The 26,834-nt window shown below is 39.7% G+C and overlaps 1 long non-coding RNA gene across 1 annotated transcript in view; it reads right to left on the bottom strand.

The window, feature by feature from the left end:
* LOC140850082 (uncharacterized) overlaps positions 1-26,430 on the bottom strand; it is a 31,315-nt gene extending 4,885 nt beyond the window's left edge. The window contains exon 1 of the long non-coding RNA XR_012132825.1: positions 26,349-26,430. This is a non-coding gene — a long non-coding RNA (uncharacterized lncRNA). The remainder of the gene's footprint in view (positions 1-26,348) is intronic.
* Positions 26,431-26,834: the final 404 nt, after the last annotated feature.

Genomic DNA, 26,834 nt, shown 5'->3' with positions numbered 1-26,834 from the left:
GGAGACTGTTGAGAATTAGGCTTGGGGTTGATTAATGATTGTGCATTGAGTCCCCTGTACAGAATTTTATTGTTGTTAACAACCATTTGATCAATAAATATGAGAGATGCCCTCTCAAAAAAAAAATACTCATATACGCTTTGTCTGCTTCATAGAGTTTTTGTGAGATTCAAATAAAATATTTGTGGAAAAAAAATGTGGTTAATCCAAACTGAGCTGTGCTGTGAATGTAAAATATATACTTGATTTCAAAGACTTAGTATTAAAAAATGTAAAATATAACATTAATATTTATTGTATCATTATATATTGAAATAATATTTCAGATATGTTGGGGTCAGGAAGATATGGTAGTAGGACTGATAACACCTGCTTTTTTTTTTTAGTGTGACTTAGACAATTTAAAATTATATATGTGGCTCACAATATATTTCTGCTAGACAATGCAAGCCTAAGCCAATCATGGTGGTCTCATTCACTTACCAAGTGATCTAGGAAGGTATATGCATATAATGCTACAATCACCAATGAAAATGGGGTATCAGAAGGAATTTCCTCAGTTCAGATGAAATATAAGACAGGCAGAGACATTCCTTTTTCTGCCATGGATGTCATCACAGTGTGCTGCCTGGAACAATGGCAACCATTTTGGGACCTTAAGGACAGCTGGCTTAATAAATCAAAGTAGAAAGATGGAGAAAAACTGTGTGCTTGATGACACAATTGAGCCCCTGAATTCACAGAATTTTTGTGTTGCAATTATGTTTATTATGCTAAATTAATAAATGTTGTTAAAGCCAAATTTAAATGGGTTTCCTGTTACCATCTACTGTTCCATCTAGTGACAGCAGTGTCAGAAAGCTGCTATCTGTGTGTTTTATCCCTCTACTTCATTTATATTTAGTTTTCCTCTGAAAACTAAGGGGAAAATTGGGGAGATATTTGGATAATTCTTTTGTGATCTATTTCAAAATGCCATCATTTGTGTCTGAAAAAAGTAAGTCCTCAGTAGCTGAATTGGCCTTGATAGGATAATCCTCTTCCTGATTAATAATCCACTTTTTTTTAAACATGTAAATAAGGAGTAGGCCCAGGTTAGGCAATAGAGGATTGATTCATTTCGGTAGTGACACATGTGCAGTTCCCTGAGTTCTGTAAATGGTGGGGAGGGAGCCGTTTCCCTGGCCAGCTGCCAGTCTCCCAACCAGGGAGCACTTGGTAGCCATTGTCTTTGAAAGCAGCTTTATGTGGCTTCATGGAGAAGGAGGCTTGATGTGATAATCACAGTCTGCTGCATTTTTGGAACCAGTATGAACAATCTAAATTTCACAGATCTTTTCTCTGGTACTTGGTTATAATACTAATAGGAAAATTTTAGTGTACATGACTCTTCCCGCCAATCAACAGCTTTATTGATCTGTCCTCCCCTAGGTCCAAATATAATAAGCAGACCACATCAGAAGTGAGCGGCTGCTGGGGGCCTGGTCAATGCCTGAAGCAAGAAAGAGAGGCATGGAGAAGGAAGAGTTTTTAAAGTTTTTTAGTGTTGGCTACAAAGAATCCGTGAGCATGAAGCCGTAGAGAGAAAACAGAGAAGGTGGGGAATGTAGTGTTGAAGCTGAAAGGGACCTTTGAGCTCATTCGGTCCAACCCCTTCCCTTAAACATGAGGTAATGGGGCCCAGAGAGGTGCCCTTGGCTCCTTCCCTTTCCTTCTACTGACACTGAGCGCTGGCCACCCCCCACCCTCTACAAGGCCCAGGGCTGAGGGACGGGGGAGGCCCAGACAGCCCTGCCCTCCTGGGGTCCCTCAATACCAGCTGCAACACAGTCAAGGTCAAACTCCAGCTAGGGTTTATTTTTGTTCTTGTTTTGCTTTGTATTTTTCCGAAGTCACTGCCTCCCTCTCTATCCCAGATATGAATCAGTGCTGGCTCGCAGACTAGTTCTGCTTTATGTCTGTGCTAGCGTGGTTTGGTCACCATTAGATTAAGAAAAGAAAGTAATAAATTTATTCTCTCTCTTTCTCTCCCTCCTTCCTTCCTTCCTTCTTACATTATTTCCCTGAGCAGATTTATTTATATATATGTATTATATTCTTCCTGACGTTGGGAATGACAAAGAAATGTCTTGGTTGGAATCATGATCCAAACAGAACTACTATAAGATGAGAATTCAAGGGATTAGTGCCACTCACTGCACTGACCATTTTCTCACTCGTACATCAAATTTTCACTTCAAATGTAGCTATCCTTTGGAGAAATATGAAGCCGGACAAATTTGTATCCTTTATCCTTTCCAGAAGCCTGGAATGACAGGTTGAAGTTAGACTAGCTGAAGGGGAGAGAGGTACATTTAGAAAAACATCCAAAAGATGGACCAAGGGGAAGGTCAGCTGTGGTGGTGGACTCTTTCCCCTCCCCCTCCCTGACCTTAAAACCCAAAAATCTCCACCCTCCACTCCCAACAACAACAGGCAGGTAGTTGTGGAACTCAAGCGCCAAAAACCTGGCCTGGGTGCCCACAGAAGAGCCCATCAGGAGGGTTGGGCAGGGTGTGGCCAGTGAATAGGGCAAATGGGAGGGAGAAGAGAAATGGCATTTCCCCTCTGAGAACCTTAGGGAGTCATACCAGAGCCTCTTGTGCCTCACTCGGGTCCTGCTGGTGCTCAGTATATTCCTAACCCACCAGCCCCTTCCTCCACCCTTGCCCCAGGCACCATCATCATCCCGTAGGGGCACAGCATCCAGATGCTCTCCGAGCATCTATGGTTTCCTCCTTTAAATACATTCTCCCTGGAGCACTGGAGTGAGGTTTTAGATCCATAAATCAGCTTGTACATGCCCAGGTGGCTTTCCCGGAGACCTCACCTCTGCTGTGGTCTGAGTTCCTTGCTGGCTTTGTACGTGACCCAGGTGCCCCTAGTTCACCAATCCATCTCCTGGACTTCTTTCTGTTCTCCCTGCAAACAGTCCCATTGTCTCAAGGTCTTCCACTAGCCAGTCCCTCTGCCTGACTGCTCTCCCCCCAGGCCCTGCACTGGCTCCCTCAGCCTCCAAGCCTCAGCGCAGCATCGAGGCTCCGAGGGCGTCTTCTCTGGCCACCTGGGCCAGCCTTGCTGTTCTTCCTCATTCATACCACTCATCACTATCTGAAGTTATCTTGCTGATCCTTCCTTCTTCCCTCCCTTCCTCCCTCCCTCCCTTCCTTCCTTCCCTACTTCTCTGTCTCTCTGTCTCTCTCTCTCTCTCTATCTCTTTCTTTCTTTTTAATACCTTCTTTTGGTCAGTTTTTCCAGTAAGACTGTAAGTTCTAAAAGAGTGGGGGGCCAGTGCCTCTCTTGTTTGGGGCTTTCTCCATAGAGCCTAGAACAAAACCTGGCAGAGTAAATGCTCCCTAAGTGTTGAATGAATGAGTCAGTGAAGGAAGGAATGTGGGGTGGCCTTGAGAGTCCAGAATGAAGGCCCCAGACTAGGGTTGCCAGATTTTGCATATACAAATACAGAACTTCAGACAAACAATGAATGCATGCAACACTAAATTAGCATATGTCCCAAATATTGCAAGCATTCATTATTCACCTGAAATTCAAAGGTAACTGGGTATCCGGTATTACATCTAGCAGCCCTACACCACATCCATGGAGAAGTTTGTGTGCATTGGACAGAGTAAAGACGACCCTCTGCAATCTCTCTGTTGTAACCCTTGTGGGCTGTAATAGACATGAACTGACATACAGAACTGTTTTGTCCTTCCTTTGGGACTTAGGGTGTGTGTGTGTTTACTATTTAGCTAATAATAAGGTGGTTTTGGTAATGGATTACCATCCATCCCTTTCACCCTAAAGGGTACAGGACAGCATACAGAACAGGGGACACAGAGAGGGAGCAGATACAGCCACAGGAAGGTATGGCTTGTTTTGTGTTGGCTCAACAAGACCTTCAGCTGCCCTTGCTCAAACTCTCTATTCTCACAAAGAAAAGGAGTTCTGAAGATGATTTTTTTCTTTTTGCAAAAACAGAATAATTAAATAAATTAAATTTTTTCTTGGACTTTGTGATTAAAGGAAAGCTCATATTTCTCACAAAAATATTTTCAGTTTTCAGTCTCAAAAATACCAAACTTTATGAGGAAACCAAATTATATACATTCCACTATTATCCTCTGGTGTCCATAAAATAGTTTCAGATGTGGAAAGTGCATTTAAAAAGTTGCATACATTTCAGTTTCCTCCAAAGTTTCAATCCAAAGAATAATTTTTTTCCCATGGCTTCAAAATGTCTAGAAATCATTTGAATCTGAAGTTGTCCAGTTGCACTGTCTCCAGGAGGCTGTGGAAACACCCTCAGGGTGAAATGGGCGCCCATGGACTAGAGACATTTTTGCATATGGAACAGGTTGGGTCAAGTTCCTTAGCATATTGAAGGAAAGCAAAGCATGAGATGCTCTGCTTTGCACTGGTTGAAAGACTGCAATGCATCATTCCTAGAACTCTAAGCACTTCATCTAGAGGGAGCCCAGAGTCGTTATGTCTTAAAGAAGCTCACATAGCTGAAAGATACCTTAATTATTGCAAAATAGAATATTGTTAAAAATATACCTGTGGGTGTTTTGATTTGGTTTTGAGGCCAACAGGGCAGCTCATTAACAACAGTGTTCTTTGGACTGATGCAGCCATTTCCAAGGACCTCAGAACAATTCATACATCTTATCTCATTTTCTTTGCAATAACTTTTGGTCTTGGTATTGACATCCTCTCCTTATGTTTTATGCATGGGACAGGTGCCTGATACATTTAGTGATCTATAGAAGTTAAAATCAAAAAGCTTCCACTTCTCCACAATCACCTGTTACATGGAAACCAATTCAATACTTCAATTTAGCGGGAGACTAAGAGAGATACAAAGGTGATGACATGTACTCTACTTACCTGTCAAACATATCCAACATCTGCCCTCTCCCCATTAACATTATTATACATTTCTTATTTATACACTTCATTCCAAAAGGAATCCATGATGGTTGTAGAAAACACAAAGACAAAATACATAAGTTTTTAATAAAAATATAGAAAATAAAGAAGGACATAAATAAGGATCTAATACTTTTTTTCTTGGATCTAAGTACATAGAACTTTCTAGAGCAGAGGCTTAGTGACAGGTTAACGTGTGAAATAGCAAATTAGTACACTATTCACTTTTAAGAATAGTGACCTCAAAAATCAGGTATTCAGATGCTGGCTGAATAAAAAGAGTGATACAAGCAGAGAAAGGACGCATCCCCAAAATAAGGCTCTAAAAATATATGCAATCATACACTATTTCTTCATTGCAAGAAAGTTATGCAGGGTGCCTGCTTGGCAGCTTCACAGATTAATTGAGCTGGAACTTCTGCATTGGGATTCCTGGGAAAGCTCGGTTACCATGAACTCAGCTCAGTTTTCTCAAAACATCTCACATTTTCTCCAGGATGCCAAAATCCTACTTCTTGCTAGTTCCCCTGGATTAAAAAGTGTAACTATACTACAATGCAAAGAACATTCCTAGAAAAATTGTTTGTCAAGTAAAATTTTGTGACTTGAACTATATTTAAAATGTGTAAGATGAAACGAGGAAGGCAGAATTTGGCAGGAAGTCTGCTGTTTAAGAAGCCCTTCAGTGAATCTTTTTTTATTTACATGTCAAATAATTTTTTCTATTTTATTGGATCTTAATTTTGTAAGTAATACACACTTACAGTGAGTCAGATAATGCATAGAGGTGCAAACAAAACGTTAACCTTCCCATCAGCTCCCATTTCACCCCAGGGGATTAACACTGACAGGTTTGATGGGGTTTCTTCCACATGCTACTCATAAAAATGTGGACAAACACACACATATTCCTGAAGGCTGTTGGGATTTTAGTTCTTGCCTTCACTCTTTTTTAGTAAAACAAATTCTATTACACACATTATCCTCTCATCTTTCTCACTTAGGTATGTAGTACATACAGTAAGCCCTCTAGGTCAGTATCAGGGTTCCACCTCATGTTTGATAGCAGCCATAATTTTACCTACCAAATATTACATAGTGTAAATATATAATGGTTCACGCTTACTGGAAATTTTGACTTCAAACTCAGATATCTTTGGAAAATATGAATCAGGGTAAATTCCCGTTTCATCCATCACGGGCTATGCCTCTTTAGAAGGACATTCCATTTTTTCCTTTTCCTTTTCTTTTTTTTCTTTAATGCTGCAAGAAGCAATCTGGTACAGCATTTCCTGTCGGACAAGCCACTGTTGTGCTTCCTTTCCAAGTTTATATTTTTGCATGTCAGTTTTCCTTAAAATAATTTAGAACTAACTTAACAGAGCATAGAAATCTCTTGGAGCAAACTACTATGTCTCCTTTTTAACATGCATGTTTTTACATCGATTGAGTCGAGGGCCAATGAACAGCAAGCCAGCTCTCTGTCTTGAACTGGTGCAGCATCTGCTCCTTGGGGGAAGCAGGAAGTGTTTGTCCTACTAAGGCTTTGATCATCTCCTGGCCTTTCCACACTGGGAACAATTCTTCCCGATCCCCAGATGCTGTAACCAGTTTGTGAACTTTGACTCTTCTGGAAATGCATTAGTCTGAACATTCAGCCTCAAGACATGTTACTAATGGAGTCCTCTGTAAAACTACAAACTGTTTATTTGAATGGGGGAGTGAAACTCCAGCAATGGTTTGTATATTTGTTGTGTGCAAACGTGTAGCATGTTAGGATGTTAGAGAGAGCTACATGGCTCCAAAATACTTGATTTTGAACCTATCTCACCTCAGAGAGTAATCATATTTCTTGCTACACTGTAATAGCAGAGTTACAATATTTAGGAAATACAAACACAATATGCTTATATAAACTTGAACTTCAAATTAACCACAAACAATTTTTGTTATTATATGCATATATAATATATAATATATAATATTTTATAATAGTGCATGGGATATACATTATCTGAAATTCAAACTTAATCAGTATTCTGTATATTATCTGGCAAACCTATATAACAACAGAAATTTGCTCCCTGCTCCCCACCCTGAGAATGATCTAAGTATTTCCTGACACTTTAAGGTTCTAGGGACTTCTCCCCTTAGATCCAGTTCTAGTTCTCATTGGAGCTGGCCCTAACACTGCCTCTGTCCTAGCTTGACACTCAGCTTTCCTAATAGAAACCATTTAACCTAGCTCTCAGGGTAGGCTCCTCAATCCCTCCTCTTCTAAACACTATAAGCTAATAGCATAAATTGCCAGCTTTTAAGCCAAGGAAAATGCTTTACCTTTTTGTTAGAGATGGTCAATGCAAAGGTCCTGATGGTATAAATTATGGTGTTTTAAATCAAGACACTTGCACATTAGCACAGTGGAATACTATACAGCTGTAATGATCCTAGAGTGGGTCAATTTTCACTATGTAGAAATCTTTAAGAAAATGCTGTGACCCTAAACATAAAAGATGTATAAATACACTCAACCAATAATCAGAAGATAACTCAAAAGAAAGTAAATGTGTTTAAATTCAGAAGTTTAAAAAAATGAAATTGCTAATGTTCATAATGGTTTTTATGGCTTTAGTCACATCAACTATTTTAAAATAGAAGGTTGTGGTGAACACTTAGAAGGGCTGGTGTGATAGAGCATTCTAATTCCTCACAACCTGAACTTTCCAAATCACAGGACAATTTATATTTTATTTATATGCAGAACATTGTTCTGAAACATGCAGAAATTTATACTAGGCAAGGAGAGTGTGAAACTCATTCATTATGGTAATTAGTGAATCAAAAAATGAAAATGAATGGTCCTTAGACATTATCTAATCCAGCATTTTATAAAATTATTTTTTCTGATCCACCATATATACTTTCACAAGGTAATACTTACCCTTATTATGTGTGATATGTGAGACCATCTGCTACTTTCATTATATTTTATTTCATTTTTTAAAAATTGTTTGTGACCTACCTTACTGATTTCACAACCCATGAATGGGTCAGAACCCACAGTTGGAAAAACACTAAAAAGACCCCAGCTCCTTCATCCCATTTCAAAATGGGAAAATTAGAGGACATTGTGCAAAAAAACTTGACCAAGGTTAGTTCAAGGTAATCACATAACCATGAGAAACATAAGTATGCTAGTATGAAATATGCTAATAAATGAGTCTATTCAATCAAAATACTAAATGGATAAGGGTCAGTGAGGCATACTGTGTATAGGAAGTTGATATCTAAAAAATTAAGTGAAAACTAAAAAAAAAAAAGGAGAAGGAGGCCATCTCTTATTGAGCATCTGCTATGTATCAAGCACACATTTAAGCAAAAAAGAAGAATCTATGAGAATTGATATGAGAATATACCAAAACCAAAATTATAAGGATGTCTTTTGTTCTTTTCCTTATCTCTGCCTCTAAAAAATTCATTTTGCCCAATAGGAAAACAATGGAGAAAAATCAATGAAACCAAGAGATTCTTTGAGAAGATCAGTGAAAGTGAAAAACCTATAGCCAGATTGACTAGGACCAACAGAGAGAAGCTACAAATTATCAGTATCAAGAATAAAAGAGGAGGAATCACGGGAAGATGGCGGCATGAGTAGTTCAGAGGAAATCTCCTCCCCAAAACATATATATTTATGAAAATACAATAAATACAACTACTCCTAAAAGAGACACCAGTGGATGCAGTACAACAGCCAGGACACATCTACATCTGCAAGAACTCAGCATCACACAAAGGGGGTAAGATACAAGCAGCAGCCAGGCGGGACACAAATGCTCCCCAACCCCAAAACGCGGCAGGAAGAAAGGAGTCAAATGGGGAAGGAGTGAAAGCCCAGGATTGCTAAACAACCAGCTCTAGAAATACACACCCGGAACACAGACACAAGGTGCACAGAGTGCTGGACATTAGAGAAATGGTAAAGCAAAACCTGTGTGCAGGTCCCCACAACCAGCACCCCTGAGACAAAAGAAAAGTGAGTGCTTTCTGAAAGTCTTAAAGAGACAGGGACCCCATAGCTGGATGAAGTTGTCATGGCACACATAGCCAGCAGCTGGGAATCTTGGGGAAACTTAGGTGCCCTAAACCCCAGGAAGGCAGTGCAGCTCTGAAGCTCCTCACAGTACTAAGCAGCCTGCCAGTCATTCCTCCAACTGGCGCGGACCCCAACACACCGGCCCAGTAGCAGGAGAGTGGCAGCACGTGCTGAGGACGGCAGTGCCGGAAGGGATCGAGAGCAGATCCGTGCGCCAATGGCACCAGGAGAAGCTTGTGTGAGCCTGCAGTGGCAGGACCGAACAGCCCAGGCGCAACTCGAACGCACCATTGGCAGGGGAGCCAGAGGAGCCTGGTAGAGGCCCGTGTGCACCTGCAGTGGAGCCAGAGGGAGCAGGCATGCACCCAGCAGCTGACCAGAATCCCAGCCCAAGGCACAGCTGCCCAGGCCAGATCCAAAGGCTGCTGCTGACACAGAGCTGCCTGGCAGGGTCACCACTAGCGCGGAGGAATGCACCTGGCATTCCTGCCACTCCCCGCAGGGCTCCGTGCTGCTGAAAGACACTCAGTCCACAGCAGCTTAGGGGACTAACCCAGTGGCTGCTCCAGGAGTGTGGGTAACAATCACAGGCAGTGGAAAAGGGCAACGCATCCAGCAAGGAGGAAAGGACTTCCTTCTCCCAGCTGACACACCCGCAACCTGCCTACAGCCACTGCTATCACCATGAAAAAGCAAAAAAAATTGGTCCAGACCAAGATACTTCAAATAACACATGAGAAAGGATCTTCAAAGGCAGACCTAACCAGTCACCCTGAAAAAGAATTCAAAATAAAAATCATGAACATGCTGACAGAGCTGCAGAGAAATATGCAAGAGCTAAGGGATGAAGTCCAGAGGGAGATTACAGATGTCCGGAAGGAGATTACAGAAGTGAAACAAACACTGGAAGGATTTATAAGCAGAATGTATAAGATGCAAGAGGCCATTGATGGAATAGAAACCAGAAAACAGGAATGCATAGAAGCTGATGCAGAGATAAAAGGATCTCCAGGAATGAAACAATATTAAGAGAACTATGTGACCAATCCAAAAGGAACAATATCTGCATTATAGGGTACCAGAGGAAGAAGAGAGAGAAAAAGGGATAGAAAGTGTCTTTGAAGAAATAATTGCTGAGAACTTCCCCAAACTGGGGGAGGCAATAGTTGCTCAGACTACAGAGGCACACAGAACTGCCTGGAGATGGGATAGTTGCTCAGACTACAGAGGCACACAGAACTGCCTGGAGATGGGATCCAAAGAGGGCAACACCAAGACACATAATAATTAAAATGGCAAAGATCAAGGACAAGGACAGAGTATTACAGGCAGCCAGAGAGAGAAAAAAGGTCACCTACAAAGGAAAACCCATCAGGCTATCATCAGACTTCTCAACAGAAACCTTACAGGCCAGAAGAAAATGGCATGATATATTTAATGCAATGAAACAGAAGGGCCTTGAACCAAGGATACTGTATCCACCACGATTATCATTTAAATATGAAGGATGGATTAAACAATTTCCAGACAAGCAAAAGTTGAGGAAATTTGCCTCCCACAAACCACCTCTACAGGGTCTCTTAGAGGGACTGCTCTAGATGGGAGCACTCCTAAAAAGAGCACAGAACAAAACACCCAACATATGAAGAATGGAGGAGAAGGAAAAAGAAGGGAAAGAAATAATCATCAGACTGTGTTTATAACAGCTCAATAAGTGAGTGAGGTCAGAAAGTAAGGTAGTAAACAAGCTAACTTTGAACCTTTGGTAACCACAAATCTAAAGCCTGCAATGGCAATAAGTACATATCTTTTGATAATCACCCTAAATGTAAATGGAATGAATGCACCAATCAAAAGATACAGAGTAATAGAATGGATAAAAAAGCAGACCCATCTATATGCTGCTTACAAGAGACTCACCTCAAATCCAAAGACATGCACAGATTAGAAGTCAAGGGATGGAGAAATATATTTCATGCAAAGAACAGAGAGAAAAAAAGCAGGTGTTGCAATACTAGTATCAGACAAAATAGATTTCAAAACAAAGAAAGTAACAAGAGATAAAGAAGGACACTACATAATGACAAAGGGCTCAGTCCAACAAGAGGATATAACCATTATAAACATATATGCACCCAATACAGAACCACCAATATATGTGAAACAAATACTAACAGAATTAAAGGAGGATACAGAATGTAATGCATTCATTTGGGGAGACTTTAACACACTGCTCACTCCAAAGGACAGATCCACCAGACAGAAAATAAATAAGGACACAGAGGCACTGAACAACACACTAGAACAGATGGACCTAATAGACATCTATACAACTCTACATCCAAAAGTAACAGGATAAACATTCTTTTCAAGTGCACATGGAACATTCTCCAGAATAGACCACATACTGGGCCACAAAAAGAGCCTTAGTAAATTCCAAAAGATTGAAATCCTACCAACCAACTTTTCAGATCACAAAGGTATAAAACTAGAAATAAATTCTAAAAAGAAAGCAAAAAGGCTCACAAATACATGGAGGCCTAACAACATGCTCCTAAATAATCAATGGATCAATGACCAAACTAAAATGGAGATCCAGCAATATATGGAAACAAATGACAACAACACAAAGCCCCATCTTCTGTGGGACGCAGCAAAAGCAGTCTTAAGAGGAAAGTATATAGCAAGAAGGAAGAACAATCCCAAATGAATTGTCTAATGTCACAATTATTGAAATTGGAAAAAGAAGAACAAATGAGGCCTAAGGTCAGCATAAGGAGGGACATAATAAAGATCAGAGAAGAAATAAATAAAATCGAGAAGAATCAAACAATAGAAAAAAATCAATGAAACCAAGAACTGGTTTTTTTAGAAAATCAACAAAATAGATAAGCCTCTAGCCAGACTTATTAAGAGAAAAAGAGAGTCAACACACATCAACAGAATCAGAAACGAGAAAGGCAAAATCACGACGGACCCCACAGAAATACAAAGAATTATTAGACAATACTATGAAAACCTATATGCTAACAAGCTGGAAAACCTAGGAGAAATGGACAACTTCCTAGAAAAATACAACCTTCCAAGACTGACCCAGAAAGAAACAGAAAATCTAAACAGACCAATTACCAGCAACAAAATTGAATAGGTAATCAAAACACTACCCAAGAAAAAAACCTCCAGGCCAGATGGATTTACCTCGGAATTTTATCAGACATACAGAGAAGACATAACACCCATTCTCCTTAAAGTTTTCCAAAAAATTGAAGAGGAGGGAATATTCCCAAACTCATTCTATGAAGCCAACATCATCCTAATACCAAAACCAGGCAACGACCCCACCAAAAAAGAAAACTACAGACCAATATCCCTGATGAATGTAGATGCAAAAATACTCAACAAAATATTAGCAAACCGAATTCAAAAATACATTAAGAGGATCATACACCATGACAAAGTGGGATTCATCCCAGGGATGCAAGGATGGTACAACATTCGAAAATCCATCAACATCATCCACCACATAAACAAAAAGAAGGACAAAAACCACATGATCCACAAAAACTATAGATGCTGAAAAAGCATTCGACAAAATTCAACATCCATTCATGACAAAAACTCTCAACAAAATGGGCATAGAAGGCAAGTACCTCAGCAGAATAAAGGCCATATATGATAAACCCACAGCTAACATCATACTGAACAGTGAGAGGCTGAAAGCTTTTCCTCTGAGATTGGGAACAAGACAGGGATGCCCACTCTCCCCACTGTTATTCAACGTGGTACTGGAGGTCCTACCCACAGCAATCAGACAAAACAAAGAAATACAAGGAATCCAGATTGGTAAAGAAAAAGTCAAACTGTCACTATTTGCAGATGACATGATATTGTACATAAAAAACCCTTAAGACTCCACTCCAAAACTACTAGAACTGATATCAGAATTCAGCAAAGTTGCAGGATACAAAATTAACACACAGAAATCTGTGGCTTTCCTATACACTAACAATGAACTAATAGAAAGAGAAATCAGGAAAACAATTCCATTCACAATAGCATCAAAAATAATAAAATACCTAGGAATAAACCTAACCAAGGAAGTGAAAGCCCTATACCCTGAAAACTATAAGACACTCTTAAGAGAAATTAAAGAGGCCACTAACAAATGGAAACTCATCCCAAGCCACTGGCTAGGAAGAATTAATATCATCAAAATGGCCATCCTGCCCAAAGCAATATACAGATTCGATGCAATCCCTATCAAATTACCAACAGCATTCTTCAATGAACTGGAACAAATAGTTCAAAAATTCATATGGAACTGTCAAAGACCTTGAATAGCCAAAGCAATCCTGAGAAGTAAGAATAAAGTGGGGGGGATCTCGCCCCCCAACTTCAAGCTCTACTACAAAGCCATAGTAATCAAGACAATTTGGTACTGGCACAAGAACAGAGCCACAGATCAGTGGAACAGAATAGAGACTCCAGATATTAACCCAAACATATATGGCCAATTAATATACGATAAAGGAGCCATGGACATACAATGGGAAATGACAGTCTCTTCAACAGATTGTGCTGGCAAAACTGGACAGCTACATGTAAGAGAATGAAACTGGATCACTAACCCCATACACAAAAGTAAATTCGAATGGATCAAAGACCTGAATGTAAGTCATGAAACCATAAAACTCTTAGAAAAAAACATAGGCAAAAATCTCTTGGACATAAACATGAGTGACTTCTTCATGAACACATCTCCCCGGGCAAGGGAAACAAAGGCAAAAATGAACAAGTGGGGCTATATCAAGCTAAAAAGCTTCTGTACAGCAAAGGACACCATCAATAGAACAAAAAGGTATCCTACAGTATGAGAGAACATATTCATAAATGACAGATCCGATAAAGGATTGACATCCAAAATATATAAAGAGCTCACATGCCTCAACAAACGAAAAGCAAATAATCCAATTAAAAAATGGGCAGAGGAGTTGAATAGACAGTTCTCTAAAGAAGAAATCCAGATGGCCAACAGGTACATGAAAACATGCTCCACATCACTAATCATCAGAGAAATGCAAATTAAAACCACAATGAGATATCACCTCACACCAGTAAGGATCGCCATCATCAAAAAGACAAACAACAACAAATGTTGGTGAGGTTGTGGAGAAAGGGGAACCCTCCTCCACTGCTGGTGGGATTGTAAATTAGTTCAACCATTGTGGAAAGCAGTATGGAGGTTCCTCAGAATGCTCAAAATAGAAATACCATTTGACCCAGGAATTCCACTTCTAGGAATTTACCCTAAGAATGCAGCATTCCAGTTTGAAAAAGACAGATGCACCCCTATGTTTATCACTGCAGTATTTACAATAGCCAAGGTATGGAAGCAACCCGAATGTCCATCAGTAGATGAATGGATAAAGAAGATGTGGTACATATACACAATGGAATATTACTCAGCCATAAGAAAAAAACAGATCCTACTATTTGCAACAACATGGATGGAGCTAGAGGGTATTATGCTCAGTGAAATAAGCCAGGCAGAGAAAGACGAGTACCAAATGATTTCACTCATATGTGGAGTATAAGAACAAAGGAAAACTGAAGGAACAAAACAGCAACAGAATCACAGAACTCAAGAATAGACTAATAGTTACCAAAGGGAAAGAGACTGGGGAGGGTGGGAGGGAAGGGAGGAATAAGGGTTGGGAAAAAGAAAGAGGGCATTACGATTTGCATGTGTAGTGCATGGGGGGGTAACGGGGAGGGCTGTGCAACACAGAGGAGACAAGTAGTGATTTTACAGCATCTTACTACACAGATGGACAGTGACTGTGAAGGGGTATGTGAGGGGGACTTGGTGAAGGGGGGAGCCTAGTAAACATAATGTTCTTCATGTAATTGTAGATTAATGATACCAAAATAAAAAAAAAAAGAAAAGCACGAAAGCAATTGAAAAAAAAAAGAATAAAAGAGGTGAGGAGGGACTACTCCCAAACTCATTCTATGAGGCCAACATCACTCTAATACCAAAACCAGGCAAAGATATCACACAAAAAAAATTACAGACCAATATACCCGATTAACATTGATGCAAAAATACTCAACAAAATATTAGCAAACCAAATTCAAAAATACATCAAAAAGATCATCCATCATGATCAAGTGGGATTCATCCCAGGGATGCAAGGATGGTATGACATTTGAAAATCCATCAACATCATCCACCACATCAACAAAAAGAAGGACAAAAATCACATGATCATCTCCATAGATGCTGAAAAAGCATTTGAGAAAATTCAACATCCATTCATGATAAAAACTCTCAATAAAATGGGTATAGAGGGCAAGTACCTCAACTTAATAAAGGCCATATATGACAAACCCACAGCCAACATCATACTTAACAGCGAGAAGCTGAAACCTTTTACTTTAAGATCAGCAACAAGACAAGGATGCCCACTCTCCCCACTTTTATTCAACATAGTTCTGGAGGTCCTAGCCACGGCAATCAGACAACACAAAGAAATAAAAGGCATCCAGATTGGCAAGGAAGAAGTCAAACTGTCCCTGTTTGCAGATGATATGATATTGTACAGATGATATGATATTGTACAGAAAAAACCCTAAAGAATCCACTCCAAAACTACTAGAACTAATATCCGAATTCAGTAAAATTGCAGGATATAAAATTAATACACAGAAATATGTTGCTTTCCTATACACTAATGATGAACCAGCAGAAAGAGAAATCAGGAAAACAATTTCATCAACAATTGCATCAAAAAGAATAAAATACCTAGGAATAAACCTAACCAAGGAAGTGAAAGACCTATACCCTAAAAAGTACAGGACACTCTTAAAAGAAATTAAAGAGGACACTAATAAATGGAAATTCACTCCATGCTCTTGGCTAGGAAGAATTAATATTGTCAAAATGGCCATCCTGCCTAAAACAATCTACAGATTCAATGCAATCCCTATGAAAATACCTAGAGCATTCTTCAATGGACTAGAGCAAATTGTTCTAAAATTCATATGGAACCACAAAAGACCCTAAATAGCCAAAGCAATCCTGAGAAGGAAGAATAAAGCAGGGGGACTTATGCTCCCTGACTTTGAGCTCTACTACAAAGCCACAGTAATCAAGACAATTTGGTACTGGCACAAGAACAGACCCATAGACCAGTGGAACAGACTAGAGAGTCAGATATAAACCCAAGCATATATGCTCAATTAATATATGATAAAGGAGCCATGGATATACAATGGGGAAATGACAGCCTCTTCAACAGCTGGTGTTGGCAAAACTGGATAGCTACATGTAAGAGAATGAAACTGGATTATTGTCTAACCCTGTACACAAAAGTAAACTCAAAATGGATCAAAGACCTGAATGTAAGTCATGAAACCATAAAACTCTTAGAAAAAAATATAGGGAAAAATCTCTTGGACATAAACATGAGCAACTTCTTCATGAACATATCTCCCTGGGCAAAGGAATCAAAAGCAAAAATGAACAAGCTGAAAAGCTTCTGCACAGCAAAGGACACCACCAATATAACAAAAAGACATCCTACAGTATGGGGGAATACATTCATAAATGATAGATCCGATAAAGGGTTGACATCTAAAATATATAAAGAGCTCACACACCTCAACAAACAAAAAGCAAATAATCCGATAAAAAAAATGGGCACAGGATCTGAACAGACACTTCTCCAAAGAAGAAATTCAGATGGCCAACAGACACATGAAAAGATGCTCCACATCGCTAATCATCAGGAAAACGCAAATTAAAACCACAGTGATATATCACCTCACACCAGTAAGGATGGCCACCATCCAAAGGACAAACAACAACAAATGTTGGAGAGGATATGGAGAAAGGGGAACCCTCCTACACTGCTAGTGGGAATGTAAACTGGTTCATCCATTGTGGAAAGCAGTATGGAGGTTCCTCAAAAACCTCAAAATAGAAATACCATTTGACCCAGGAATTCCACTCTTAGGAATTTACCCTAAGAATGCAACAGCCCAGGTTGAAAAAGGCATATGCACTTCTATGTTTGTCGCAGTACTATTTACAATAGCTAAGAAATGGAAGCAACCTAAGTGTCGATCAGTAGATGAATGGATAAAGATGTGGTACATATATACAACAGAATATTATTCAGCCATAAGAAGAAAACAAATCCTACCATTTGCAACAACATGGATGGAGCTAGAGGGTATTATGCTCAGTGAAATAAGCCAGGTGGAGAAAGACAAGTATCAAATGATTTCACTCATCAGTGGAGTATAACAAAAAAGAAAAAACTAAAGGAACAAAACATCAGATTCACAGAACCCAAGAATGGACTAACAGTTACTAAAGGGAAAAGGACTGGGGAGGAATGGGTGGGAAGGGAGGGATAAGGGGGAAAACAGAGCATTACGATTAACACACATAATGTAGGGGGATGGGGACACGGGGAATGCAGTATATACAGAGAAGACAAGTAATGATTCTATAGTATCTTACTATGCTATGGACAGTGACTGTAATGGGGTATGTGGGGGGAACTTGATAACAGGGGGCGTCTAGTAACCATAATATTGTTCACGTAATTGTACATTAACAATATCAAAAAAAAAAAAGAATAGAAGAGGTGAACATCACAATATACTCTATAGATGTTACCAGGACAATAATGGGATATGTTAAGCAACTTCATGCCTATAAATTGAACAGTTTAGATGAATTAGAAAATTCCTTCAGAAACATATATTACAAAAGCTTACTCAATAAGAAATAATCTGAATATCTATGTCTGTTTTAAAAATTAAAATTATAGTTAAAAACCTTCCCACGAAGAAAATATCAGTTCCTGATGGCTTCATTGGTGAATTCTATGAAACACTTAAGAAAGAAAAAGATCAATTGTGGGGCCCGGCCTACGGCCAAGGCTGAGCCCCACTCTAGCTGGACAACACCCTAAAGATGGCGCCTGCTTCCTAGACACCACCCTTCCTGGCCCTACAGCTCAGCGCATAAGGAAGTCTCCATGATTGGCTTGTCCCCATTTCCGTGCTCATGCTCATAGCATGCTTTTCACATGCTTCCAATAAGACTGAACCTGGTGCGTGATCAGTCAGCTGATTGGTTGGGATATGCTATATAAGCTGCTGCCCTGGAGGAAGTGGTGGTGCTTTTTGCTTTTGCCTTTCGCTAGATGGTTGCTCGGACGCCCATAATAAAGATTCCTAATGAACCAGGCCTTCGGTGATCGTTCTCCTGCCGTCGCCCTAGATGGCGGGATGCGATAATCAATCTTATAAATTCTTCCCCAAAAGTTGAACAGGAAGGAATGCTTCCTAACTTATTCTATATGGCCAGCATTACTCTAGTAATATTAAAAGAATAATATATGATGACCAAGTGGAGTTTATCCTGGGAATGCATTACATATGATATACAAAATCAATTGTATTTCTATATAATACCAACAAACAGAAAATGAAATTGAAAATTTCATGATAGCATACCATTTCATGATAGCTATACCATTCATGATAGCATAGAAAGGAGAAATATTTAGGGATACATCTGACTAAAGATAAGTAAGACCTATACATTGAAAGGCTGATAGAAATTCTTAGATACCCAAATAAACAAAGACTGGATCAGAAGACTCAATATTGTTAGGATTTCAATTTTCCTCAAATTGTTCTATAGATTCAATGCAATTCCCAAAAAGTTTTTTTTATAGACACTGACAAACTGATTTAAGTTCATATAGAAATTAAAAGGACTGTATTACAGACAAAATAAGTCTGTAAAAGAAGGGCAAAGTGAAATGGATAACACTCTCTGACTGTAAAAACTGTTACAGAGGGCTCTGGATTAAAGATGGCAGCATGAGAGGTGAGACAGAGGCCTCCGCCTAAAACTTCATACAATATGAAAATATAATTAATACAACTAATCCTGAAAGAGCAACAGGAAAGAGGGCTGCGCCAGACTGCATACACCTGGAGAAAGGAAGAGACCTCATGGAACACAATGACATACCAAAGCCATGGCCTGGCAGGACCCAAGGCCTTCCCCCACGCAGCTCACCACAGGAGGAAGAGAAACAGAGTGGGGAAGGAGTGGAGGCCTGGGACTGTTGAATACCTAGCTCTGGAGATCTTCTCTGGGAGCACAAACCTACATTGGATGGTGCTCTGGTAATTAGGGTGGTTGGAAAGCTAAGACAGGCAGAATACCTGGAGAGACTGTGATTCCAGCTGCTGCGGAAATCAGGAATCCATATCCGGCTGCTCTTGGATAAAAGAAAGGTGGGCAGTCTGAGAGACTTCCTAAGAGCAAGAGGGCTGCTAAAGGGGCAAGGATTGCACAGAGCTTACTGCTCAGGAGAAAGGACAGGTAGACAAAATTGTCCGGGCGGGTGTACTCTGCCCAGCGGGTTGGGAACTTTCACGATCTTGAGATGCTCCAGCCCCCTGGCTGGCTATGAAGCTCCAAGAGCCCCCTCAGTGATACACAGCCTGCTGTGCCTTCCTCCCAGCCAGCCCGCACCTGGCTCACAAACTGGCAAACCCTGCCCTGGCATCAGGCCAGCCAGAGGAAAGCCCTGCCTACAGCAGCTACAAACACAAAGCACAGAGGCTTACACTTGTGTGCTTGACCCACTGGTTCTGGTAGTGGAGACAGGCATAGCAGCCAGGAAGTAGGAAACAGCTCTTTCCTCCCCCCAGGGACCAAGACTGCTCCCCTGCGACCCCCAACATTGCTCCAGGGCCCAACATTGCTCCAGGGGCTAAGCAGCTCCAGAGAGTGGAGCTTCTGGCCACTAGAGGGTGCCACATACAAATATGAAATGTCAAAGAACCTGGTTCAAAGCAAAATCATACATACACCAGAGAAAGAGTCAAATGAAACCAATTTCATGGATCTTCCTGAAAGAGATTTCAAAATAAAAATCATAAACATGCTCAAGGAGGTACAGAAAAATATTCAAGAACTCAGGAATCAATTCTGGTCAGAGATCCATCATTACAGAACACAGTATTAGAAATGAAACCTACAATGGAAGGTTTTAAAAGAAGGTTAGATATGGTGGAGGGAGATGATAAATGAAATAGAAATTAGAGAAGAGGAATACAAAGAAGCTGAGCCACAGAGAGAAAAAAGATCTCTAAGAATGAAAGAATATTGAGAGAACTGTGTGAGCAATCCAAATGGAACAATATTCATATTAAAGGGGTACCAGAAGAAGAAGAGAGAGAGAAAGGGATAGAAAGTGTCTTTGAGGAGGTAATTGCTGAAAACTTCCCCAATGTGGGGAAGGAGATAGTCTGTCAGGCCATGGAGGTACACAGATTTCCCAGCACAAGGGACCCAAAGAAGACAACACTAAGACATACAATAATTAAAATGGCAAAGATCAAGGATAAGGACTAATAAAAGCAGCCACAGAGAGAAATAAGATCACATACAAAGGAAATACCATCAGGCTATCACCAGACTACTCAGCAGAAACCTTACATGCCAGAAGGGAGTGGCATGATATACTTAATGGAATGAAGCAGAAGGGCCTCAAACCAAGAATACTTTATCTGGCAAGATTATCATTTACATTTGAAGGAGGGATTAAACAATTTCAAGATATGCAAAAGCTGAGAGAATTTACCTCCCACAAACTGTCTCTACAGTGTATTTTGGAGAGACTGATATAGATGGAAGTGTTCCTAAGGTTTAATAGCTGTCACCAGAGATAATAAAACCACAATAAAGAAAGTAGAATAACTAATACTAAGCAAATGCAAAATTAAATCAACTACCTCCAAAGTCAATCAAGGGATAGACAAAAAGTACAGAATATTATACATAATATATGAAGATTGGAGGAGGAAGAAAAAGGAGGAGAAAAAAACAACCTTTAGATTGTGTTTGTAATAGCATACTAAGTGAGTTAAGTTAGACTCTTAGATAGTAAGGAAGTTAACCTTGAACCTTTGGTAACCACAAATCTAAAGCCTGCAATGGCAATAAGTACATACCTGTCAATAATCACCCTAAATGTAAATAGTCTGAATGCACCAATCAAAAGACATAGAGTCACTGAATGGATAAAAAAACAAGACCCATCTATATGCTGCCTACAAGAGACTCACATTAAACCCAAAGACATACACAGACTAAAAGTGAAGGGATGGAAAAAGATATTTCATGCAACTAATAGAGAGAAAAAAGCAGGAGTTGCAGTATTTGTATCAGACAAAATAGACTTCAAAACAAAGAAAGTCACAAGAGACAAAGAGGATATTACATAATGATAAAGGGGTCAATCCAACAAGAAGATATAACCATTATAAATATCTATGTAACCAACTCAGAAGCACCTACATATGTGAAACAAATACTAACAGAATTAAAAGGGGAAATAGAATGCAATGCATTCATCCTAGGAGACTTCAACACTCCACTCACTCCAAAGGACAGATCAACCAGACAGAAAATAAGTCAGGAGACAGAGGCACTGAACAACATATTAGAACAGATGGACCTAACAGACATCTACAAAACTCTACACCCAAAAGCAGCAGGATACACATTCTTCTCAAGTGCACATGGAACATTTTCAAGAATAGACCATATACTATGCCACAAAAAGAGCCTCGTTAAATTCAAAAGGATTCAAATTATACCAATCAGTTTCTCAGACCACAAAGGTATGAAACTAGGAATAAATTATTCAAAGAAAATGAAAAATCCCACAAACACATGGAGGCTTCACAACATGCTCCTAAATAACCAATGGATCAATGACCAAATAAAAACAGAGATCAAGCAATATATGGAGACAAGTGACAGCAATGATTCAACACCACAAAGTCTGTGGGAGGCAGCAAAGGCCATGCTAAGAGGAAAATATATTGTAATACAGGCCTACCTCAGGAAAGAAGAACAATCCCATATGAACAGTCTAAACTCACAATTAATGAAACTAGGAAAAAGAAGAACAAATGAGGCCCAAAGTCAGTAGAAGGAGGGACATAATAAAGATTAGAGCAGAAATAAATAAAATCAAGAAGAATAAAACAATAGAATCAATGAAGGCAAGAGCTGGTTCTTAGAGAAAATAAACAAAATAGATAAACCCCTAGCCAGACTTATCAAGAAAAAAGAGAGTCTATACACATAAACAGAATCAGAAATGAGAAAGGAAATTTCACCACAGATACCACAGAAATACAAAGAATTATTAGAGAATACTATGAAAAATTATATGGTAAACTGGATAACCTTGAAGAAATGGACAACTTTCTAGAAAAATACAACCTTCCAAGGCCAACCCAGAAACAGAAAATCTGAACAGATCAATTACCAGCAATGAAATTGAGTTGATAATCAAAACACTACCTAAAAACAAAACTCCTTAACCAGATGGCTTCACCGCTGAATTTTATGAAACATTTAGTGAAGACCTAATACCCATTCCCCTTAAAGTTTTCCAAAGAGTAGAAAAGGCGGGAATTCCAAACTCATTCTATGAGGCCAGCATCACTCTAATACCAAAACCAGGCAAAGACACCACACACCAAAAAATTACAGACCAAATCTCTGATGAACATAGATACAAAAATACTCAACAAAATATTATCAAACTGAATTCAAAAATATATCAAAAAGATCATCCACCATGATCAAGTAGGATTTATTCCAGGGTTGCAAAGATGGTAAAATATTTGAAAATCCATCATCATCCACCACATCAACAAAAAGAAGGACAAAAACCACATGATGATCTCCAAAGATGCTGAAAAAGCATTTGACAAAATTCAACATCCATTCATGATAAAAACTCTCAACAAAATGGACATAGAGGGCAAGTACCTCAACATAATAAAGGCCATACATGATAAACCCACAGCCAACATCATACTTAACAGTGAGAAGCTGAAAGCCTTTCCTTTAAGATCAGGAACAAGACAGGGATGCCCACTCTCCCCACTTTTATTCAACATAGTTCTGGAGGTCTTTGCCACAGCAATTAGACAACACAAGAAATAAAGATTGGTAAGGAAGAAGTTAAACTGTCACTGTTTGCAGATGACATGATATTGTACATAAAAACCCTAAAGAATCCACTCTAAAACTACTAGAATATCTGAATTCAGCAAAGCTGCAGGATACAAAATTAGTACACAGAAATCTGTTGCATTCCTATACACTAACAATGAACTAGAAGAAAGAGAAATCAGGAAAACAATTCCATTCACAATTGCATCAAAAAGAATAAAATACCTAGGAACAAACCTAACCAAGGAAGTGAAAGACCTATACCCTAAAAAGTACAGGACACTCTTAAAAGAAATTAAAGAGGACACTAATAAATGGAAATTCACTCCATGCTCTTGGCTAGGAAGAATTAATATTCTCAAAAATGGCCATCCTGCCTAAAGCAATCTACAGATTCAATGCAATTCGTATCAAAATACCAACAGCATTTTTCAATGAACTAGAGCAAATCATTCTAAAATTCATATGGAACCACAAAAGACCCCGAATAGCCAAAGCAATCCTGAGAAGGAAGAATAAAGCAGGGGGACTTATGCTCCCTGACTTCAAGCTCTACTACAAAGCCACAGTAATCAAGACAATTTGGTACTGGCACAAGAACAGAACCATAGACCAATGGAACAGACTAGAGAGCCCAGATATATACCCAACCATATATAGTCAATTAATACATGATAAAGGAGCTATGGACATATAATGGGGAAATGACAGCCTCTTTAACAACTGGTGTTGGCAAAGCTGGATAGCTACATGAAAGAGAATGAAACTGGATTATTGTTTAACCCCATACACAAAAGTAAACTCAAAATGGATCAAAGACCCAAATGTAAGTCATGAAACCATAAAACTCTTAGAAGACAACAAAGGTAAAAATCTCCTGAATAAAAACATGAGCAACTTCTTCCTGAACACATTTCCTCAAGCAGGGGAAACAAAAGCAAAACTGAACACATGGGACTACATCAAACTAAAAAGCTTCTGTACAGTAAGGGACACCATCAACAGAACAAAAAGACATCCTACAGTATGGGAGAATATATTTGTAAACAACATATCCAACAAGGGGTTAACATCCAAAATATATAAATAACTCACATGGCTCAACACCCAAAAAGCAAATAACTCGATTAAAAAATGGGCAGAGGATATCAACAGACAGTTCTCCAAAGAAGAAATTCAGATGGCCAACAGGCACATGAAAAGATGCTCCGCATCACTAATCATCAGGGAAATACAAATTAAAATCACAATGATATATCATCTCACACCAATAAGGATGGCCAGCATCGAAAAGACTAAGAACAACAAATGCTGGTGAGGATACAAAGAAAGGGAAACCCTCCTACACTGCTGGTGGGAATGTAAGCTAGTTGAACCATTGTGGAAAGCAATTTGGAGGTTCCTCAAAAAACTAAAAATAGAAATACCATTTGACCCAGGAATCCCACTCTTAGGAATTTACCCAAAGAATACAAGTTCTCCGATTCAACAAACATATGCACCCCTATGTTTATCACAGCACTATTTACAATAGCCAAGATACGGAAGCAACCTAAGTGTCCATCAGTAGATGAATGAATAAAGAAGAGGTGGTACATATACACATGGAATACTATCCAGCCATAAGAAAGAAATGAATCTAGCATTTGCAACAATATGCATGGAGCCAGAGGATATTATGCTCAGCGAAATAAGCCAGGCAGAGAAAGACAAGTGCCAGATGATTTCACTCATTTGTGGAGTATAACAACAAAGAAAAACTGAAAGAAAAACAGCAGCAGACTCACAGACTCCAAGAAGAGACTAGCAGTTACCAAAGGGGAGGGGTGTGGGAGGGTGGGTGGAGAGATGGGGAAGGGGATGAGGGGTATTATGTTTAGGACACATGGTGTGAGGGGTCATGGGGAAGACAGATAGCAAGAGAAGGCAAATAGTCAATTGGTGGGTACTTGATAATATGGGTAAATGTAGTAACCACATTGCTTTTTCATGTGAAACCTTCATAAGAGTGTATACCAATAATACCTTAATAATAAAAAAAACTGTTACAGAGCAACAGTGATCAAAATAGGATGTTTGCTATGAAGGCAGAAAATAAGTCAACAGAAAAAAAATAATCTAGAAATAGACCCACACATGCATGGATAATTGGTTTTGGATAGTAATGCTACAGAGGATGGATAGCCTTTTCAACAAATGATGTTAGAACAATTGGATAATTAGGTCTTTGCAGATGTAACTAAGTTAAGATGACATCATACTGGAGTAAGGTGGATCCTAAATCCAATAGCTGCGGAAGAAGGCCATGTGATGACAGAGGCAGAGCTCAGAGAGACATAGTGAAAAGTGAAGGAAATTCAAGGATTGCCAGTAACCACCAGAAACTAGAAGAGAGGCATGGAATAGGTTTTCACTCAGAGCCTTTGGAAGGAACCAACCCTGCTAACACCTTGATTTTTTACTTCTGGCCTCTAGAATTGGGAAAGAATAAATTTCTGTTGATTTAGGCCACCTAGTTTATGGGCATTTGTTACAGCAGCTATAGGAGACTAATACATACAATGAATCAGCTCATAGCAGAGTTGGAATTCAACAGGTCTGTTTGCCACTGAAGAGCCTAGGCTTTGCCTTGCTCCCCAACTTAATAAACATCTGTGAGATGTTTCTATGAAACAAGCCTAATGCCAGTCAGCAGTGACACCCAGATGAGGAGGTAAGATCCCTGCCAAAAGGACTTGGCAGTCTGTGGAAACACTGACCCACAAACAAAGTCAACACCCCACAGGTTTGCACACTGGAGTGGTGAAGGACGCAGATAAGCCAGAGACTGGCCACTTATGAGCCCTGCTACTTACTAGCCATGTGGCTGTGGGATCTTTGCTTAGCCTCTCAGCCCCTCGGTTCCCTCACCAGTAAAACAGCACCTACTTTATAGGGTCACTCTGAAGATTTATTTAAATGAGACAGGACTTAGAGAATGGCATCTGGCACACAGTTTGCAGGACGTGAATGCTGGCTATCCTAACTGTGTCAGCCTTCACAGCAAGTTGTGATAACTTGTGTATGTGTCTAAAGGTAAGCAACAATTTGACAAGAGAAGATAGAGTAGAATTCAAGCAGAGGAAAAGCCAACTGGTTGTCTCATGGAGACAGGAAAAAACTGAGGAGGGGGCACATTCATTACTCATGTACAGTCCTTTAGCTCACTGTTAGGAGGGCGGTCCTGGTGATTGGAAGTTCCCTTGTTGGCGAAGGCATGAGGAGGTGAGGCTGCTGAGCAGGAGAGGAGAAATGCACGAGGTGTGGGGGCAGTTTCTCCAGCAAAGCTGATGCACAAATGTGGGTTGGGTCTGGCTGTGAGACAAGGGGAAGCTGGGGAGGAAGCCAGCCTATGGGTGTGACATTCAGAGCACAGTGCAGGGAAACCTCACCACCAACAAAAGCAATCACCTTCGAGATAACATTCATTTCTCACTGGTGTCTTATGGTTTTATTTTGGAGAATCCAGAAAAGTGCCCCAGAGTGGGCACAGGCCAGGAACTCAGCCTTGCGCTTGAGCCCCACTAATACCTAGGTTCCTGAAATAGAGAAAGACTTACTTCCTTACTGAGACTTAGTACATGTCAGGCCTTGTGCTAAATGACTAAGATACACTTTTTGCCCTTGAGAACCTCACAGACCAGCTAGAGGACA

The sequence above is a fragment of the Manis javanica genome, chromosome 6 (genome assembly GCF_040802235.1).
Source record: "Manis javanica isolate MJ-LG chromosome 6, MJ_LKY, whole genome shotgun sequence".
NCBI lineage: Eukaryota > Metazoa > Chordata > Mammalia > Pholidota > Manidae > Manis > Manis javanica.
Note: the sequence above shows the minus strand (reverse complement) of the source record. Positions and strands in the feature narration are given on the sequence as shown.